At 48.1% G+C, this 8,881-nt stretch overlaps 1 long non-coding RNA gene across 1 annotated transcript; it reads right to left on the bottom strand.

Annotated features, from left to right (window-relative positions):
- Positions 1–2,332: 2,332 nt before the first annotated feature.
- On the bottom strand, positions 2,333–8,382 carry LOC132673762 (uncharacterized). The gene is made up of 3 exons (XR_009608193.3): positions 8,293–8,382; positions 4,091–4,238; positions 2,333–3,989 (listed from the first exon to the last, which is right to left on the bottom strand). It is a non-coding gene; the product is annotated as an uncharacterized LOC132673762 (long non-coding RNA).
- Positions 8,383–8,881: the final 499 nt, after the last annotated feature.

Below are 8,881 nucleotides of genomic sequence, written 5' to 3' on the forward strand. Positions count from 1 at the left end.
TTTCCTTGGTGCCTGTCCCGGGAACGATTATCACCAAAGAGAGTCAAGTGCTCGGTTTCCCCTCAGCATCCCTTTCGTGCAACCGCCACTTAAATCAGTTGTTCTTATTAAGCAGTCCTAGTAGGGAAGACGGTAAGTTGTTTTTCCACTGCTTCTACACAGAATCCTGACATTCAGAGCCGGGGTTTGCTCTCCTCCTCCCGCATCCACTCCCTGGACGTGTCTATGCCCCTCACTCCAACTGCAGATCTAGCGAATGTTACAGTGTCCTGACATGTGAAACCTCATCATCTGTCTTCTAGAAATCAACGACCACTGGGGCACTGCAAACCAAAATGGCAACAAATAAAGGATCTAGACCAGAAAATTGTCTATTGCCAGAGTCCCATCTGCGCTCAGCCAGCGGAGACGTGGCTTTGGGCAGGCTTACAACCCGGTGTGGGCAAGCCCGCCACAGAGGAGGCAGGAGGAGATAACTGCTGTGTAGCCCTTCTAGTTCTCAGGGGAATAGAGTCATGAGCACTAAGGAAATGAATGCTGCCACTGGGGTGGATAGATTTGCTATTCCTGGCCGCTAAATCTTCCATGGAAAAACAATTGAGAAAGTCCCGTGGAAGACGGTCCTACTGAGAACCATCTACACTCTTCCATAGATGCTTTTTTAATAGATTTAAAAAAAATTTTTTTTAACGTTTATTTATTTTTGAGACAGAGAGAGACAGAGCATGAACAGGGGAGGGGCAGAGAGAGAGGGAGACATAGAATCGGAAGCAGGCTCCAGGCTCTGAGCCATCAGCCCAGAGCCCGATGCGGGGCTCGAACTCACGGACCGCGAGATCGTGACCTGAGCTGAAGTCGGACGCTTAACTGACTGAGCCACCCAGGCGCCCCTCTTCCATAGATGCTTTTTGCATGAAAACTGGGTTTCAGGGACTGTGCAGATTTTCCTTACAGTGGAGTGAAAACGAGAGAATACAAAACCATCGAAAAGCCGTTTGGTTCATTTACACAAACTCCCAGAGTTTTTGTAACTCTAGCAGTAGAAAGTAACGCAAAAGTAGGTCAGGGACAAAAATAGTAACCAGCTCAATTCATTTTTAACAGCTTAGCTTTTACTCTAGAGGCTGCCATTTTGGTTGATGGGTGACCTCCACATATGGACTACCACAGATAAGCCCCTAAGAAAGGTTTCCTCTCTTTCTTCCCATCTCACGAAGAATCCTTTCCAGCCCCTTCCTCTGGCATGCTACGTTGTTTCCGCGTTTAACAAAAGAGAAAGCTAGTTGATGCAAAGAAACAAAACCCAGAATAGCCCTTTATTGGGCATCTACTCTGAGCCTAGCACTGTGCTTAGTGCTAGTGGCTAAAGATGACCAAGCCATGTTCTCTAGCCTCAAATAGTTCCCCATCTGGCATAAAAGAAAGACAGGCAGAGGTATTAGTAACAGGGCGAGGGGTGCCGGATATCTGTGCATGGAAGCATGTATTGATCATGAGAGCGTGAAGGAAGGAGGGTCCCGTCTGTCAGCAGAGCTGGAAAGGCTTCCCTGGCTGGCTCTTGAGAGACGGGTAGGAGTTCCTGAAGTAGAGCTGTATGTGTTGGGGAGGAGGGGGGTGGAGGTAGGAGGGTGGTTGTACGCAAAAAGCGTGGCATAGTCAAACCCCACAGGACATAGACTTAGCGTGTTGGGAGCCGGTAATTTAAAATGGCTGGAGCATCACTAGTGAGGGGGAGAGAAGCGGGAGATCAGCCTGGGGAGGTGAGCAGGGTCCACGTCGTGGAGGGCCAGGATGCCAGTCTAAGGGCTTGGACTTCATCCTGTGGGCCATGGGGAGACACGGCAGGGTTTGAAGCAGGGAGGTGGTAGCATGATCAGATTTGTGCTTTGGAGAGATTTCTCTGGCAGTCCCAGAATGCCGGGCTAAGCCTTCACAATCGGGCCATTTATCAAAGCTCTTCTGATCTTATTGAATTCAGATTCCCAACACATCTGTGTCTCCCCACGTATCTTTGAGATAACACACTAATTTTGTTTTGCTTTTTGTGCACACACATGCATCCTTAATTCCCACAACTCACTGCTTCCCCCAAACAGAGGCTTTAAATTTCTGGATATGACAAAACACACACACGCACACACACACACACACACACACACACAACTGGGATTTGGACATAATTTTAACAGTCTGTTAGCCTACAACAGCCTATCCCTAGAAGGTAGCTCAAGTAGCTGAGGAGTTGCGGGCCTTTTATTCAGTTTTTCTAATGGTTTTCTGCTAAACCATTAGCAGAATGGCCAATGCTTGGCCTATTCCAGATAGGCCAAGGACTCGGTCGGTTTCCACGGCCCACATAGACCAGCTCTTGAGGCAATTCCCCAGACTAAAGGAAAGTTAAGCCATCTGGCTCCCAATTCCCCATGTAAAGACTGGGACAAGAGAGGGTAAGGAAAACAGCGTAAAAGGCCAAGTTAATGCAAACTTTAGCTCCAGTTGTCCAGCTAGTTCAAGCAGAAGATGTTCGTGTATAAACAAATCTCAACTCTTGGTTTTGTTTTTTATTTGCGGACATCCCCATCCATTTGACATTTAGCGTCTGGTGGGAGGCATGGCGGTGGAGGGTGGTAGGAGAGATGGTGGGGGGAGCGGAGGGGGAGGCGGGGAAGGGGCAGGTGGGGGGACTCAGCAATGACGGTAGAGGCAGCAGACTCAAGACGGCTGATCAAAAGACAGGACCCCAGTCAAATACCTCTCCCGAGCAACAGCATTTTCCTTATTCCCACGAAACTCTTGAACCTTTTTATCAGTAACTCCATCACCAGGCCGCCACAACCATCAACTGACATAATACACCTGAATGATTGGAACGTCGCCCGGCCACACGGTAACTGTCCAAAACGCGTGAGGAATTGTCCTGATTTCAAGCTCCTACTCAGTCTGAGAGAAAGAAGACCGAAAGAAGGAGGAAGGCGTCCACGAAAATTCTTCTAGAGGAGAAGGGCGTGAGCACAGAATCTACTTGACGCTGGCTTTTCTCTTCCCCCACCAGCCTCCTTTACCCAACCGTGGGCCCGTCTGCCGATATTCTGCCAGCCTGCGGCAGTAACCAGAGTGCAGAGGGCAGGAGCGGGGTGGGTGGGGGCCGCTGGGCTCTCCACCTGTCTGAACTGGTTCTCCCCAAGCCACAGGTGAGGACCGGGGAAGTGAACCCACTGCTAACGCACGGCACCAGCAGACCACTGGGACATGTTCACCGTGAGAATAAGACGCTTGAATAGCAACGTTCTGAACCGGGAGGACTGACACGGCAGAGCCTCCTTAGGAAAAAGAAGGCATGGTCTCCAAATGCAATGTCCTCTTCTTATTTTTCCCTTCTCCTTAAATAACAAAACAAAACACAGCACAAAAAGAGAGAGATACCATCTGCGAATGCGATCGCTAATGAGCAAGGGAGAATTCTTACAGCTTCCCAAGGAGGGGCCCAGGGGTAGGGCCGTCACTGCTGTTCATGGAACAAGCAGCCAGTCATCCAGGCACCGCGCTGCAGGCCGGAGCTGCAGGGAGCTGGGGGAGGCCAGGGACCCATTTCCCTATCTTGCCTCTAATCTCATAAACCAGAAGTGCTCAGACTCTATGTATTTTCTGCCCCCTCTCATTTTTCATAATGGAAAAAAAAAAAAATAAGGCCAATGTTAAAGCTTTGAATTAGGAAACAGTTGCCATCTGGGTAATTGAATTCGGCTTGAAGCAGGCCACCTGGTTCACATCAGCAACTCCTGGCAGGTGCGGAAGCGTCAGCTGAGGTCCTGCGCTGACTTCTAAATACAGGCGCGCACAGCCCGTGCACGGTGCAGAAACCTTACTTTCTAAACAGTGCAAGTCATTTTGTATCTGGTTACCTCAATCCGGTGGTGGATTTCTTAAGCTTCAGGCATTTAGAATTACGGCAGTAATGTTGGTCTTGTCCATCCCTGGCCGCGTGCTGCCTTAAAAAAAAACAACAAGAAAACCCAAAACTGAAAAGCCAGTTCCTTTTGGTTTCCTGTTTGGACATCCATGTCATAGAAATATGTGTGACTGAAATCACCTTCTTCTCCCAGAGGATCCAGGAGGCTGCTTCCAGCTCCTCAGACAGCAGGAGAGAGGGGTGGGCATCCTGGGAGGAATGCTGAGGGTCTAAGAGCCAGATGTCACAGCATACGCTTCTCTGCAGCTTTCTCGATTGCCAGCCACTCCTATTCCCCAAAGCTGGGGGGGGGGGGGTGGAGGGGGCAGGCACGGTCAAGTTGCAGTCCTGTTTCCCAACCACACACACCTGCATACTAAGAGAAAAGGATCCAGGAGCATTGAGTGCACCTGCCAGCCAGGCCCTGTGGGCCAAGTGAGTCTTCCATATACATGGGTAGACAGAGCTGGCGTCATACGGCTGGGCTGGCAAAGACAACATATGGGAAGGAAAAGAACTGCTGGGCACTTGGGTGGTCTTGAGGCTTGTCCTTTCCTTTGAGCCCCTTCCCCGCCCATCGGAAATGTCTACAACAGAACCGAGAGAAAGGGAGCAGCATGTGGTTCTTGAGCTGGCGGAGGGCTATGCAGGGGATAGGGCGATTGCTTACCAGCAGTTAGGGTTTTACAAAGGACACTGAACTTCTGGAATGAAAATTCTACACCAGAAATAACTGGGGCTGACCTCCTGTTTTACAGAATGGAAATGAGGCTGGGAGGGGGCACATGTTTTCCCAGCATCACAGAGCTCCTGCTTAATGTCAAAGCAGGACCTCAGCCCCTTCACTTGTCATTGCACTGTGCTGTGTCCTTAGCTGAAGGACCGCCAGAAGAGTCAGCTCTAAGAACAGGAATGTTCTTAGAACAGAAAAAATGAGGGCTATCCAAAACGTGTAATTTGAAGGATTAGCTCTTTAAATTTTTTTTAATGTTTATTTATTTTTGAGGGGGGGGGGTGGGGAGGGGCAGAGAGAGAGAGAGAGAGAGAGAGAGAGAGATGGAGACACAGAATTCAAAGCAGGCTCCACGCTCTGAGCTGTCAGCACAGAGCCTGAAGCGGGGCTTGAACTCACGGACCACGAGATCATGACCTGAGCCAAAGTCGGACGCTCAACCAACTGAGCCACCCGGATGCCCCAGGATCAGTTCTTTTAAAATAGAGTTTTCCACAATGCCCTGGGTACTCATATAGGTTCCTCTTAAAAATCCCACTCAACCTCCTTTTATCCCTTTCTCAAGGGAGCTGCATCTGAACGCACACATACACACAAACACACACAGAGATATACACACATTCGCACTACTACTCAGAATTGCAGAGAATTCAAGGAAGCCTCTTCCTCTTTGCGAGCTGGCGTCAAGGTAACATTAAATTAAAATCTCTTGCAGGGCTCCTAGCTCAGGAAGAGCCCTATTTCTTTCGTGGGAAGCCTCTTCTTTCTCCAGTGACTGTCCCCGGGGCCCTGTGTCACACCTGTCTGGGGTCTCCTCAAGCTACTGAGTGATGTCGCGCAGCAACACTTCATGGGCACCTGGGCTCCAGCATCCTTGGACTTTTCTCCTCCCTCTGCCAGCTGCTGGAGGAGGACGATCTGAAGAGAACGTGGAGTGCAGTAGCGAGGGGGCAGGGTCTGGGTCTGGAGCTGGGGTAAGGTTTCGGCAGACATTGGAGATAGGGCAGGGGGTCGGAAGTGCCAAGGCAGCCCCAAGTAGCCTGTTCCAACTCCCAACAGACTCTCTTATGTGCCCTTGGCCTCAGATCAGGTCACTTGCTTAAATTTGAAAAGCAGCCCTAAGATGATTTTATCCACCGTATCCTGTCCTGAAGCAAAGTTCACCAATTTCCTCTCCAAAACTAGTTTCTGATACGGCTCTTTTGATATCGATCTGGAATCATAAATAGTTTACAGCCCCTGAGGCATTGTCTTTTTCCCCGTCCCCTTTCTTGCCAGATGGACAATGCCTTGAATCTCGTTCCTTCACCCACTCTTGTTTCTTTCTCTGCCACAACATCCGTCCAGCCATGTCTCTGCCTTTACACAGAAGAGCCTCTGCCCCTGGCTCCTCTGAAAATTAGTCAGAAGAGATTCTGTCTTTCTGTGCCCGGATCTGTGCTTCGTATGTGGAAGATCAGATCCCCGTGCTGTGGAAGAGAGGGCTGGTGGTGGGGAAGGACTGATTCTGGACCCAGTTGAGGTGAGGCTGGAGGGCCCCCCCGGGAGCCCAGTGCCCTGGGGCGAGGGCTTAGCAGCAAAAGTCTTCCCTTTCAACACAGGTAACCGAGATTTCTTTGGTATCCACATTTTCCTTTTTAAAGGCTGCTCTTGCTACCATAAGTAGCATATCCTTCTGTTAACAAAGGGCTGGGTTCTTGTAGAACTGCATCGTGATTTTCCCTGGGTGTTGCCCACAGCCTCTAAAACCATCAAGAAAAGAGATCTGGTAAACAGTGACAATTTTCTCTCTGAGGTTGGGGGTGCGTGCCTGATAGCTACTACCGCCACCCACCCTCTATCACGGAAGTTCTGTCCTGCATCAAGAAAAGAGATCTGGTAAACAGTGACAATTTTCTCTCTGAGGTTGGGGGTGCGTGCCTGATAGCTACTACCGCCACCCACCCTCTATCACGGAAGTTCTGTCCTGCATAGGCAGCGGTTCAGCCCGTGCCCTCCAGGAACGTCCCCCTCTGCACAGTGGTTGGTCACTCCTGGGAGTCAGCTGCGGCCCTCCTGTTTCCCCATCACCCATGGGTTGCAGCTTCCCATGGTAGCCACGCCTCCTCCAGAGAGGTCTGAACCTCAGCCTTGGTGGTGGGGAAAGGGACCCTTTCACATGTCCTCACTATCCAGAGGGAGTAGCTATTTTTGGTGGTTGCTCCTTCTGTACCCCTTAGGGTCACCCTCTACCCTTGTAAGAATAGATACCCACCTTTGTTCTAGTTGTACTACTCATAAATTTTTTTTTAATATTTAAAAAATATTTTTGATACTTAAAAAAAATTAACGTTTATTTTTGAGAGAGAGAGGCAGAGCATGAGCGGGCGAGGGGCAGAGAGCGAGGGAGACACAGAATCGGAAGCAGGCTCCAGGCTCTGAGCTGTCAGTACAGAGCTGGACGCGGGACTCGAACTCACGAACCATGAGATCGTGACCTGAGCCGAAGTCGGACACTCAACTGACCGAACCACCCAAGCGCCCTGGACGTAAATTTTTATATTAAAATTTCCCCATTCAAATGACTGATCTGGTTTCCATCTCGTCACTGGACCCTGGCTGATATAAGACCTAAACAAATTCAGGAATAAATAATGTTCACGGTTTGGAAGGCTTAATACTGCAAAGAAGTCATTCTCCCTAAATTGAGCTACAGATTTAAGAAAACCGGTTTCTCCTAGTGCTTCTTCGGAGGGTATTAGACAAATAGAAAATATCCAACAATACTTGATTGTTGCTGCAGTACATTTCTGGAAATCTCATGGAAAATCCTAAATCTGATCTTACCCGTGGGATCTGTGTTATAATTGGATGTTACATTCTTGACCAAAGACTTGCCATCAAATAAATCATGGATACTAAATATGTCATAGAGCCGAAATTCAGACTTTAAATTAATAGTTCTCAACCCTGGCTGAGCATTAGAATTATCAAAAGAGATTTAAAAGAATTCCAACGCCTGGGCTCCATTGGGGCTCAGTTGAAGCGAAATCTTTGTAGGTGAGCCCAGGCAATCAATTTATCGAGAGCTAGGACCAAAAGAAAGACATAGTTGTCATTTGGCCCTTCAAAAAATTAAAAGAGCCACTTGAAAGTAAATCACAAGACTTATTGATTCTCTGAATGGCAATGTAGAGATCCCACACTGATGAATGAGTCACCTCACATCGTAATAAGATGTTGCACATTGCGTATACTGTCCACCAGGTTTGAATTTGAAGAAGGGCCCTCAAGGTACAATGTTCTAAGGCCAATGGTTAGTGAGTTAATGAGTATCTAGAAAGATTACATGGCGAGCGTAATGTCTCTGTATTGGGAATTTGGCTAGGAGCCTTCGGAAAAGAATAGACACAATCCCTATTCTTAAGTGTTCAAGGATTGAAGACACGACGTATCTGAAGTTAGCCTTCCAGTAATTTACGAACATGGACACATTGCTCTTTGCTGACAATAGGATTTGTATCTGGAGCGATCTCAGTTGGATAGAGCCACTCATTTGGAAATTGTGATAATTCAGAGATGTGTTTCCAGATTCTTCCCTTCCCGTGGCAAAAGGCTGAAGAGAGTTTACCTGGGAAGGGGAGCCTCAGCTCACTCTCTGTCTGGGTCTCCTCCAGGGGCTGTCAGTGCAGGGAGGAAGGATGTTCCTCTGAACCAGCCATGTAGAGGCTCTGAGAAGATACCAGCCCTGTGCTTTTCTCACCAGGTTTATTAAGTGAGGCCAGGACCAAGTCCAAGAGGTTGGTTTCTCTTTCAGATTCCAGTTCTCTGTCATGAATTATGTGATTTGAGGCAGGGACTTTACGATGTCTCAGGAATCTACTTTAAATGAGAAAAATTGTACCTATTTCCTACCTCCCTCAAAAGATACCTCCAAGACAAATTAACTTCTATCAGAAAGATATGAGTAATTTTATACTTTTTTTCGGATTGTAAGAATGACATTGATGGAAGAGAACCTGGAAGTTACAGAGGAGAGCTACATAAGGAAGAAAATAAAACCAACCCATAATCCCATAATCATTATTTTAAACATCAAAAAACTCAAAAAAGAATACTCTCTATATGTGGTTTTGTATCTTGTTTTTTTTACATATATATAAGATTATATAATAGGGGCGCCTGGGTGGCTCAGTCGGTTAAGCGTCCGACTTCAGGTC

The sequence above is a fragment of the Panthera onca genome, chromosome C1 (assembly GCF_046562875.1).
Source record: "Panthera onca isolate mPanOnc1 chromosome C1, mPanOnc1 haplotype 2, whole genome shotgun sequence".
NCBI classification, from domain to species: Eukaryota; Metazoa; Chordata; class Mammalia; order Carnivora; family Felidae; genus Panthera; species Panthera onca.